The sequence below is a fragment of the Strongylocentrotus purpuratus genome, unplaced genomic scaffold (assembly GCF_000002235.5).
Source record: "Strongylocentrotus purpuratus isolate Spur 01 unplaced genomic scaffold, Spur_5.0 spur5_scaffold_16, whole genome shotgun sequence".
Lineage (NCBI taxonomy): Eukaryota > Metazoa > Echinodermata > Echinoidea > Camarodonta > Strongylocentrotidae > Strongylocentrotus > Strongylocentrotus purpuratus.
The window spans coordinates 16,745,015-16,758,492 of NW_022145601.1; positions in this window are offsets into that span (position 1 = coordinate 16,745,015).

A 13,478-nucleotide genomic window follows, 5' to 3' on the forward strand; every position below is an offset into this window, starting at 1 on the left:
CTCTTACCCCCCCCCCCCCCCACCCTCCCCCCTCTCCCCGCTTATTCAGCGGCTGGCTGTGAGTCGTGATTTTCAAATTTTAACCCCCCCTCAAGTAGTAGTAGTAGTAGTAGTAGTAGCAGCAGTAGTAGTAGTAGTAGTAGTAGTAGTAGTATTCAGCAGTAGTAGTTGTAGTAGTAGTAGTAGTAGTAGTAGTAGTAGTAGTAGTAGTAGTAGTAGTAATAGTAGCAGTAGTAATGGTGGTTTTTTTGTTTTAAACGCCTTTTATGGTCAGCATGCAGATATCAATATGTTACAGTTAGCCAGCCCTTCGACAAAATCTTGTTACCTTTGCTATCTGAAAATTGTAACCTCTGCTTGATTTTTCTCTAACAAAATGTTTGTACACTATAATATCGACAATTTTAGGCTTATACGCTCGACGAACAACAAATACGGTTTTACCAAAGGATTGAGTAAAATGCCCTCGCTTGGGTCATGGGAGTCATATACAGAGACTGACTGTAACAAGTGGAACAAGAATTGCTTCAACCAGGGAGGTTTAAGCTCACACCTGCCTGTTTCAACGGCACTATCTATTAGCTCTCATTGGTGAATGATTATATTCTCATATAGTGCGATGATTCCCTTCCACATCGAATGTAGAGCAAATTCAGTTCAATTCAGTTCAAATTAAATCGTGCGCTGCTGTATGCAGGGTGGCACGGTTTACTGTAAATTTCCACTCTCAAATATTTGATGAAAAACTGAGATTAGCGTTCTAGTTATTGGTTAGGTTTTTTGTAGGTTAATAATCCCTAGAACTATTTCCTGAATGATTTGAGGGTTGGCGTCAACCAGCTTTCCTGTAGGATCGTGTGCGCTGCTGCTGTAAGATAACTTGTTTCTATCCCTTGAACTCTAAGGGTTAATAATAAGAGAAGTTGCTGTTGATGCAGTGCAAAGGAAGTGACAAAGTCATTCAGATTTCGAAAATCCGCATTCATCAATGTTGTGGCCCGAATTAAGGGCGTCAATTCGAGCTTGAGCATGGGGGGGGGGGGGGGGGGGGGGGGGAACAATTACATGTCACCTTTACAGTTACATTCGTTTCTTGGAAAATGACGAATTCCTAAAATTACCGTCAGGCGAGAAAAATGCTTACTTAAAAGCTTAGATGTCAGGGCCCGAGGAACTGCATGGCTCGGGGGCCTGGAGCTTCCCCTCCCACTTTTTTTGAAAGGGTAAAGTATATTAAAGAGAAATAGAAAGAAAGAGAGAAAGAAAGAAAGAATAGTGAACTGCCAGGTGAGGTATCAAAATTTGCTCATCTGACCGTGATTAAATGCCGAAAACCCCTGAGCTTCCGAGGTCTCTGCCCCCTGGATTCCACCTATGGCCCTAAGGCGGGCCCCTGGATGCTCGTGTGGCGGTAATTTAATGCCTAAAGCCCTTGAGCTTCTGGGGACTCTGCCCCCTGGACCCCACGCCAATTAGTGTCCTGCCAGTGTCACAAATAAGGTATCAAAAAAATGCTCATCTGACCGTAATTAAACGCTCAAACCCCTGAACTTCCGGGGGCTCTGCCCCACTGAACCTAATCAAAGGTCCTAGAGCGGGCCCCTTGATACTCATCTGACCGTTATTTGTCATCGTCATTGGGTCAACAACAACAAAAATCGCCGCTTCGCGACTCGTGGACAATGCCCTGCATCGTCATTGGGTCAGCCCCCCTTAACAAAAAGCTAGATCCGCCCCTGAAAACCCCTGAGCTTCCGTGGGCTTCGCCGCCTCGACCACACCAGGGGGCGTAAGGCGCCCCCTGAATGCTTATCTGACAATAATTAAAAGCTTCAAATCCCTGAGTTTCAGGGGGCTCAGCTCCCTGGTCCCCACGCCAATTAGTGACCTGCCAATATCATGAATAAGGTATCAAAATATGTTCATCTGACCGTAATTAAATGCCCATAACCCCAGAGCTTCCGCCGGTGACCCCCGCCGGTCCTTTGCCTCTAGACCCCACGCCAATTTATGCTACGCTCTACCTGATCACAAATACTTTTAATTAGCCTCCTCCACCCACTTAGAAAAACGTTCAGCGGGGCCTGCATGTAAGAATGGGGGTGATGCGGATTTTGTGTCTGCCCCCTCCCCCCCTCCCCCAAAGTTTTTGCTCATTACGCCAATGCTCAATTTGGAGATCAGGTCACATGAGATCTGTTTTTCATATTCACCTAATGTAGAAACCAACAACTGGAGACTGGCCGTGGGATTCTTCCATAATGACTAACTAGTAACAGATACCCATCCAACAAAATTTACAAGGTTACAGATTAGAAGTGGGTTTTGCTTCTTTTGGAGCTGAAGAATATGATAATTCGGTTCTGAATGGCTTGAACCTCGCAAATATGCATTTGTAAAGATTAAATGAAAGGTATTCTGGCATCGCCGAGCACAGCGCGCTTTTCGCCATCGATCTCAGCCTTTGTGAAACATTCCCCTGGGGGTGTTTCACAAAGATCCTAAGTTGAACTTATCTCTAAGTTGGACTTAACAATTATGGAGAGCCATTTGTAGCCTAAAAATGAAATATATTAAAAAGTAAAAATACAAGTAATTTAGACTTTTCATAAATTCCAGATCAAGAACATGAAATCTCCCATGATCATAGAAAATATGAATGATTTGAATCAACATTTTATGCCTTTAAAAAAAACTTTTACAAAATATTTTCAAAGATGCTAATGGCTTTCCATAATTTTTAAGTCCATCTTAGAGATAAGTCCAACTTAGGATCTTTGTGAAACACTCACCTGGGATATTTTCTAGGGCTCTGAATCAAACCTTATTGAGCGAAGTCACAAAATGATGCCTGTCGCGAAAAGGGAGGGCTAAAGGCGATTGTCGAAAAATGATTTAATTAACTGGACAATAACCTGGTAGTAATTTTATAAGTCGATTAAAAACTGCATATTTCGGCTAGATTTATCATTCTCTGTAGGTCTATCTAAGCGTATCCATATGGGTCATATATTAATGTTGCAGTGTAACAACTTAATTTATTGCGATTTGCAAGTTACAAATTTGTTTTGTAACGCTTTAGTACCTGCAGCTCTTTGCTAACCGCTCCTTAAAGTGACTAGAAAAAAAACTGCGTAATTTTTGTATGAAATGTTACTTATTATCCTTCTGCTGTAGGCCTACTAACCCTCTAACTTGCAACAAATCCTGAAAAAATTCTCAAACCACAAAGATTTTTATGGTTTTCTTGGAAGGTGTTGTTTTGAATTTTCCCAACCGCTTTCCATGAAAATAAGACAGAAGACAGGCGTTTAAAAATCTGTAAACACTTAAATGTCTGAAATGGTATATAGAGCCAATTCATTGCCCTGTGACGATTAATATTCACCTAAAATGTAACTAAATTGTAAAACCATAGTTGGGAGATTTAAGGAATTGATCAGATCAGTTTTCCCCAATTTTTCTCGTTAATCATGGTCTGTTTTCACTCAAACTTTCAGATTAGCTTTAAATGTACATCTATCATTCAAGTCACTACCTCAGCACATTTTCTCTCATCTGAATGCTCATCTGACCGTAATTGAATGCCTAAAACCCCTTGGCTTCCGGTGGCGCTGCCCCCTTAACCTCACCTATGACCCAAAGGCGACGGCTAGATGCTAATCTGACGGTAATTTAATGCTTAAAATCCCTTAGCTTCTGGGGTCTCGGCCCCCTGGACCTTACGCCAATTATAAGTGTCTTGCCAGTGTCACGAATAAGGTATCAAAATATGTTCATCTGACCGTAATTAAATGCCTAAAACCCCTAAGTTTCCGGGGCTCCGCCCCCTCGACCCCACTAGGGGCCCTAAGGCGGCCCCTACATGCTTGTCTAACAGTTATAAAATGCCTAAAACCCCTAAGCTTCTGGAGGCTCCGCCCCTTAACCCCACGCCAATTCGTGACCTGCTATTGTCACAAATAAGGTATAATTATTATGCTCAACTAACGTAATTAAATGCCCAAAACCCCTGAGCTTCTGGGAGCTCCGCTCCCTGGACCCCAGGCCAATTCGTGACCTGCTAGTGTCACAAATAAGGTATCAAAATATGCTCATCTGACCGTAATGTATTGCCCAAAACCCCTGAGCTTCCGGGGGCTCCGCCCCTGGACCCCACGCCAATTCGTGACTTGCCAGTGTCACAAACAAGGTATAAAAATATGCTCTTCTGACGATAATTTAATGTATAAAACCAATATGTGTCCTGCCAGTGTCACAAATAAGGTATCAAAATATGCTCATCTGACCCAAATGTATTGCCCAAAACCCCTAACCCCTGGACCCCACACCAATTTGTGTCCTGCCTGCCCCCCCTCATTCAGTGTTATTTAGGGTATACATCCTTTTGAAAACACTCCCCCCTAATGATATGGTCACATAACCTAAAAGTAGCCTGCTCGGCGGCCGGGCGGCGAGTTTTGAGCCAACTGATTTCGCCCAGGCACCGGGCGGCGGCCGTCCGGGCACCGCTTGCTTTTAGGGCAGCGCTCGGTCGCTGCTGAAGTTTGAGCGAGGAGTTAAAATTCGGGCTGCGCCTGCTCACCTTCACTCGCCGCCAACAGGACGCTCGGTGCCCGGGCGGTCGCCGTCACCGGCCGGCTGCCTGGCAATTTCCTTAAAATTAGCCGGTGGCCGGTGGGAGACCGCTCGGGTATCGGTGGGTCATCGGTCGGTCACTGCCGGGATGCCAACCGGAGAAGGTCTCCGATTTCGCCCAGTTTTGACCTAAAACCGACCGGCGACCGACGGGAAATCGACAGACTCAGGCATCGCTGGGGCTCTACAGCCTGTTTGAATTCTCAAAAAAAAAAAAAAATCGTCGGGCGATGCCTAAATTCCAGTGGCGACCAAGCAGCTACTTATCGGCCGGTCGCTGCTCTGATTTGTGACCATAGCTTTTGTCCGGTGTGTAAAGTCAATACGGGCCGGATTTTTGTGTACTACGAGCCGAACTTTGGTGCATGAAGAGTACCCCTTTACAGGACATTTTGGGAACACGCATGGTATCCCTCCGTTAACGGAGTGGAGGTGGGGGGGGGGGGGGGGGGGCTCATATCGAATCTCTGCATGGAGATAAGGCTTAGTCCTTTTGAGAGTTGCTTGGGACTCGCACGAGTGTATAGACCTACATGCAATAATTGTCCGTGCTTATCTGAGAGGAATTAAATTACATGATTATATTTTGACATGCAAGGAAACGAACCAACCAGTTCAAAGATTTTGCCGGGGATTTCGCGTTACTACTTACTTTTGAATTTGTGTATAATTGTGTGTCATGAGGGTAGTAGGCAAATTAACCAACATGGTTCAAAATGGTTTTAAAATCTCACTTAATTTGCCTGTTTATACCTTAGGCCTACAGGTTGTGTATCTGGAAACTTGATTTTAACAGGCTTTAGGTACAAATAATAATGTCGATCATAAGGAGCGATTTATGAACGATTATATTTTGAGCCTGACTTGGTAACATTGTTGAAGGTTGATGAAAAAAATTGCTTAATTTTTGTATAAAATGTTACTTACTATATTCCTTCTACTTTTCTAACCCTCTGACATGCAAAATATCCTGAAAAAAATTCTCAAACCACGAAGATATCTATGGTTTTCTTTGAAGGCGTCGATGTCCGACACCCTCTAACAGTGATTAACAGTAATTGAATTTTCCCAACCGTTTTTGCATGAAAAAATGACATAAAACAGGCTATAAAAAATCTGTCTGCACTTAAATGTCTGGAATGGAATGTAGAGCTATTTTATTGCTTCGTGAGATTTCCATTCACCTAAAATTTAATTAAATTGTAATAATATCGTTTGGAGAATTAAGGAATCGATCAGATCAGCTTTTCCCAATTTGTACCATGAATAATGGTCCGTTTTCACTCAAATTTTCAGATTATCTTTAATTGTACATCTAGCATTAGCATCACTACCTTAGCACCACTATCTCTCATCTGAACAATGTTACCAAGTCCATTTAGGCTTTAAAGATAAGGTGAGTTCTGGTAATGCGATTGCATTGTGAAAGAAAAGGCGGGGAATGAATCAGAAAAAGTGGATCATGTAGCATGTAAGTATTGGTGTGCATTGCAAGGTTCTGGAGTCATCAAAATCATAATACATTTGGCCCTGTCTTGGTAAAGTAACAAGCACTGTACACAGAAAGATGTATATGGGACTACACAAATGGTGTCGGGGCTAGTACTACCTGATTTTCTTAACTTTCTATGCTCATTACTTAGTCAATATACATTTCTTCCAAAATTGTTGAGTCTTGAACATTCAGTGAAAGTTTCGTTTGATTCTGTGAGAATTCATTTTTTTTTAACCAAAACTCAAGTTTATCTTTCCGGGGGCCAAAACGAAAAATATGCTCACTAGCCCCCCCCCCCTCCCTCTTCCCCCCCCCCCCCCTCCCCCCCACTGAGCGAAATATTGGTCGGCGCGATTTTCACATTTTCGGGGGCAAAAGCGAGAAAAAAATCATGCTCATACCCCCCCCCCCCCCCCCGATGATGATGATGGCGATTTCGATGACGAAAATGGTCATGGTTTAGTCAGTAGTACTAGTGACTAATGATGCCAATGAATTAAGCCATCTGCCATGGCTATTCATTACTTCAAATATTTGTCTCGATAACGTAATGCAGGAAACAATGACGTAGCAATATCAGTATACTCCCGACATATCATTTACAAAATATCTTCGCCTTGTGCGGTTGAGAGATTCGAAGTTTCGACAGAGCATCCATTTCGCATGATTTTGTCAAACCCGATCTCTCTTTCATTGCCTACGTGCTATCTGTCACTTGCTTGCATGCCGGCGGAAAAGGGAGACGAACTCCAGCACATGTCCTCTTTTCCCAAACCTAAAAGCAGAAAAGTACCTCCAAGGGGGGCTTCGGGCGACCCCGGCAGATCATATGTTGATAATAATTCCTTCATGTTTGTTTTGATATGAGGCGAGAAATGCATCAGCGGGGAATCTCAACGAAGGATTAAGATGTCATCGTGTCAATGACAGGCATGAGGTCGTTTACAGGTGGAAGTCACAGGTAAAATTCCTCTTTAAAACAAAGGGGGCGGGGGAGCAGTGAAGGAATGAGGGGCGCTTTGGCTTGAACAACTCATATCATGGACACGAATTTAAATTTACATTCAGAGGCGCGATGGCTCAGTGGTAGAGCAGCGGTCTTGTTTCTGGGAAGTCCCGGGTTCGAAGCCAAGTTATATGCGCCAGTGCCCTTTGGTAAAGCACTAATCCTCAATACCAAGTTCTACGGAGAGGACATAAAGCAGTCGGTCCCCTATAATTGCTTACTAACAAGCATACACATGCTTTCTTAGCAGTCAGATAAAAACAAACAAACAAACCATTTAAAGAAATATGCTCAATTTTCACTTCATGTAAAAGTAGAATTTTGATAAATGCATTTCAATATTGACATCCCTTTTTCATTATTCTTCAACTAATATAAAATTAGTCCAAGTTTGCCATAATCATATCAATTTTATAATGTTACGTTGTATTTTTTTAAATGCAAACATCACAAATCATACCAAATTATTACTTTCACTCTGAAAGATTTAACTATGAAGACACTAATTAAAAGCGATTAGCAGTGTATCATATTTATGAGAATAAACAAATTTCATGATATCATTTGCAAGGATAATAACGTTCAGTTTACAGACATACAAAAGTGACTTTCCATTGGAAAATCCACGCCATCAGCAGACACCCTCTCCCCTCTGCCCCCCCCCCCCTTCTTCGCTACCGGGTTTGAGTGATCAAAACACTTTCAGATTGGCATTCAATAAAACTCAAAGAACCACCCCCATAAGGGTATTAATTCTCACGAATCCTGGAATTATACTACCGAACCAAACCGAAAACTGTCCGATCTCCCGTAGGTCATGCTCCGAGAAAACCCGAATCGGATGACGTCATACCAGCTGGTTTCAAAGTTGTGCGTGTGAGATTTGTCTACGAATTATACCATCAGATCAGGTGCGACTAAATAAACCGTCGTTGCTCATAAGAACTCCCGGTTTAGCATCTGAGGAAGTTATCTATCTTATCTCTTCCTGTATTTGGAAAACCAACAGTTGTGACATTATCGTATGGCTGTTGTATGATTACATAGATGCATATCCGAATTAAAGAATACATAAATTATGTTATATGTTTGTTAAAGCTTATCTGCCGTAGTTTAGAGGAGGGATTATTCCGCCCTGCAAGGTCACTGGAAAGGTGGTTATCTCATCAACTCAGCTCTCAGTTAACATAAGAAAAAGAGGATCATGGGGGACCAATGGTCACCGATTACTCATTGTTTGTTATATAGAGGGCGCAAGTAGCTACAAGTAGTGCAGTGAGCCTTTAAGTCCGAAGACCAACAAAAATGTAAAAAATAAGATATATACGTTTGATTTCAAATTACATGTGAAGAATATTTATATCGTTTCAAAAAATGTGATCACGATTATTTTTGGAAGTGCAAATGCACAAAATATTATTATCATTTATTTTTTTATTGTAATTACTCAAAAATATTTTGGAACAAGGTCTTAATTGTTCTTAGAAAAACAGAAGTATTGTTTTATAATTAAAACAAATCATTACAGTGACATAGTTGTAGACAAGCGTGATTATATGAATTAAAAATAGGCCTATGTATTTAAAAAAAAAATTATTGATTAATTTAGCTTCTTTTGTTTTATATACACACAAAAAGAAATTTAATTTTACTTACATATTCGACATCTATTTAAAGGAAATATTATGGAGGGCAAATGTTGAAAAGTATCTCTTTTGGAAAAAAATATTAATTGTGTTAAAAAGCCCGTAATTAACTTTGAGATATTAATATGTTTCATGTGTTTTTCATGTAATCAATGTAATTATGACTTTTATAAAGTCATTATTATTGAATTGAAAAATGATGGAAAAAGACAAAAATATAGGCGCCACAAAATTAAGAAAGGTAGAAGGCCCTATGGGTGCAAAGGTATCTAGAAAAAATGTACCCCCCCCCCAAAAAAAAAAATGAAAAAAAAATGAAAAAAAATGGGAGGAATCCCGAATTCTTTTTCCAAGGATCTTGATTTCAAAAATTCTGCTAGCCCCCTAAGGACTCGCAAGGGGGAGCGGCGGGATTTGTCATTTGTAATAATACAGGTTTGTAGCGTCATGTTTTCTTCATAATATAGGATAAGAGCGGGTTGATTCGACGCCACGATCGTCGTAAACGATACTGATTCTTCGAAATCCTAAGGAGTTCGTGAACCATGCAGGGAAAAGCCAAAGTCGATCAGAACAGAATCCAGCATCCAGTTTGTTTTTTAATCCAGCCCCTTCGATCCCCAGATCCGCCATCATTGAACCGACAAATGAATAAACTTCGGCTTGCTTATTGCATATAATAGTGTGGAGAAAATTACAGGGAAATCCTGTTGTCCGACTCGTTCGAGAGTCCGTTTTCCCCGAAGAGCCATATCTCCCCAAACCTCTTACCAAACCATTAATCAACAAAGTTTGGTTTGGTTTACAGAGACGGAAATATGATTTATAGACGGTGCCTTATTATAGTCTAAGGTATATTAAATTCGTAATATTTGTCTAGTATGTCACAATCCAAGGTCATGGTTTCGATGCGTAACACACTGTCATATTTTTCACAATGCAGGACGCACGTACTTAAAAAGGGTAAGCGTTCGTAAATTTCCGTAAAAACGTTTCTTTAATTTCCTGGTTATAAAATCTATTGAGCATGTTTTTGGTGGTTGTTTTGAACCAGGATTCCGCCATTACAGTAGCATGGGATAGTGATGTATTTTGAAAAGAAGTTTCAGTTCTGGTGGAAGCATATTCCTGTTTAAATGTACCCTGAAACATCACATGTTTTGCGTAGTTCCACCTGCCCCTTTTCTGAGTGCAGTGGTTTTCACCGTATTTGATTTTCAGTAGTATTTAGTTTCTTATCATCTTGACAATTTACGACCTCAAAACATACAGTATACCTAAAAACTACTAAACTACCCTTTTCTTTAATTTTTTTGACATTGCAATCGCAATTTCGCATCTCCTGATGTCAACCGTATCTTTAAAACTTTTGTTTTTCTTCAATAGTCACGCGTTTCAATTTACGTGACAGATGCGAGGTAGACCTGGGGGTGATTAAAAAATGCAAGGTTTTCTAAGAATGAGAGAATACATGTACACGGTAAGACGACCACATTTCCAAGAAAGAACAGTCATAAAGTACGCTTCAAGATTGAAATGGATTTACTTTCCGCAGGAAAAGTACGATTTCATGATATTTAGTTTAATATGATATTTCATTCAATTATTGATACATTTGTATGTGTTTTAATTTCGAAATAAAACATTAAATTCTTCCTTACTGATGTTAATTAATATATTATATCGATGGAAGATAAATGATTCTTTATCAACATAACGGTTACTTTTCACTTTTATCGATGAATACTCAACTTTTCGGCATGCAATAATTAGTAAGCAATACATACTTTACTAAAATAAATCTTTCCAACTACAATGAACAAGGTATGTGAAAGTGAAAAAGATAAATTGTTATGGGTTCAATATATCATCCCTGCCATCGAAAGCGTTTTTTGTCTTTCTATATTTTTGTTTCGGAGGAGGGATATAAAATCATTCCAATGTTTCTTGTTGTTGAACGAGCAAGGTGATCACCTGATCAGACACGTGATACATCTGAAAAAAGGAAAGGAAACATTTTGTAGAACATAATAGCACGCAATTTTGTTGTTATAATCTATGTTTGACAAAATAAACGTATATCTGTATATAAACACGTATACGCATCATAGCCGCTAGGGTATTTTTATGCTCAGCACTAAAATATCACAACCCCACTTCTTACCTTAATACACACACAAAATCCTAAGTCGTTCACAGTTCAAGCAATTTGAATTTTCACTTGAACATATTGAATACAGAGTGGTTATATCTATAGACTGAGAGAGAGGGAGAGAGGGAGAGGGAGAGGGAAAGAGGGAGAGGGAGATAGAGAGAGAGAGAGAGAGAGAGAGAGAGAGAGAGAGAAAGAGAAAGAAGGATAAAAGGACAGAAAGACAGAAGGAGAGAAGAAGAGATAGAACTAAAAAGCGATGTAGAATACATCATGTATACAATAAAGGGAATATCATATTGACGACATAAAACAAAAAGAATAGTATTCAGAAGAAAGGTGGAGGAAAAGAGAGAATCTAACAGGAACGGAATGAAGAGAAGGAGAGGGAGCCGAAGCGGAAGAATAAATGAAAGAAAGAAAAACTTCAAAAAGATGAAGAGGAAGAACAAAAAAGGTCTTGTGGTATCAGAAACTGCCTACGTGTTGTACGAGTGGTGGGATATCTTTTTTCAAGTGCAGCCAAATCTATGAACCGTATCAAAATTTTTTGGAAGGATGTCATGAGATGGTGTTGAAATAGCGATATATGATATCATCCTTTCCTTTCGAGAAATTGTACTCGCTCCTGAAATGCCAATTCTTTTACCTGTTATTTGGTTTCTTTCAAAACATCCCACGGAATAATCCGCATATCGTATTATTCTTATCATCTATCATATTTTGACTTTCGAAAGCAGATGAAAGCGACCTTTTTTCCCGGCCTTTTTTGCCATTTAAATATCACATTTTGTGCATGTTTTATTTAGTTTTGTTTAACGAGTCGCTGGTTTATTCGGTTAAGCCCCCCTCCTCAAAGAACTATAGCGGGGGGGGGGGGGGGGGGGGGGAGGGGTTAAGGCTTTCTTCAAACGTTATCCTCACATGAATAGAAACATTCAAGTTCCAATTTGTGATTTGTATTTTGCCCTCCGGTTTTCCCCCCACAAAATAGAATTGAACGAAATCGCTCCAGTGATACAGAAATTAGTAAAAAATAAAAAACTTCCTCAAAGAAAAAAAAACAAAACAAATAAACAAAACAAACACATTATAAGGATGCAAATGAAAGAAAAAGGATCAAAATACCTTTTAACTTTCTTTGATCAAAATGAAAAATACAGTCATAGGAAAAAAGGAAGTAAAAGGAGAGAATTATAAAAAGAGAGAAGAAGGGGTGTAACCAAAAAAGTCCGGGGATATGAGAGAAAAGGAGACAGAAACAGGGAATGGAGGGGAAAGAAGGAATGTAAGACTAAGAGAGGGAGAGAAATAGGGTGGTAGAGAATAAGAGAGAGAAAGGCAGATAAAAAATGAGAGAGTAAAAGAGAAAGGGAGGAGAGAGAGAGAGAGATGGACAGAGACAGACTCAACACCCAACGCACACAGAAAGATGGGATAGAGAGAGATAGGGAGAGAGAGAGAGAGAGAGAGAGAGAGAGAGAGAGAGAGAGAGAGAGAGAGAGAGAGAAAGGGTCTGCTATTTCAATTTCGAATACACTGATCTCTACGATTCAGTGGCAAGTGACAAACAAATATTCGCCTTTCGACATTTGCCACTAGTTGGCGCTCTCCTAACGTGTTCTCATCTCATCGTTTTTTTAAAATAACAGTATAGTTACAGACCTCCACTGATACAAGACCCACATAATAAAATAAAGGAGTTTAACAAAAATGCACCATGTCATTCTTTGTAAATATAACAAATTGGTTTATAATGGGTAATGAAGAAACACTTTCACCTTATACTTTTTGTTTATATAAGAAAATCTTTATTCAGATTGCTTAAATTATATTGAACTAAATAATTTGCACTGAAGTTATGTTTATGCTGTAAAAAAATCATATCTTTTTATGATGTTGTATCCGAAAATATTAATATGAAGTATTACCATCACCTTTTCCTTTTTCATATTGAAAATCTATTTTTCTTTCTCCAAAATTGACTCTATCAAAATTTATATACTTGATTTAATATGTACTATTAGTTTGGATAATTTGGAATGTTTTTAAAATATGTCTGTGTTTATAATGTTTGAGACAATATATATAAGAACAATTATGTTCCTCTTTATCATTTTGTATAATTATGCAAGTCTGAATAAAGAAATAAAAGCTTTAATTTTTGTTGTTATAGATTATTCCAAAAAGTTTGTAAAAATTAAATATACATGTATTTTATATTTTGGAGTCTGTAGTGATTTTGTCACATCTATTCTTATTTATGAAATATCATATTTAGACTTGTAAGTTTAACAAAAGCTCACCTAATCTTGTTGCTCTGGGGGGGGGGGGGGGGGGGTTAACAAAAAGAAGAGTGACTTTTTTTCAGCCAAGAAAGGTAAAAGTTAAACTCTCTGCTCATTTGAATAAGTGACGTTTTGATATTTGATTTGATTCTGTTATGTTTTGAATTGAATTTGTAGTTTTGATCTTTAATCCTGCAGCCACTCATATAAACAATTTTATGCACCGTTTACAGTAATACTAATTATCACTGAC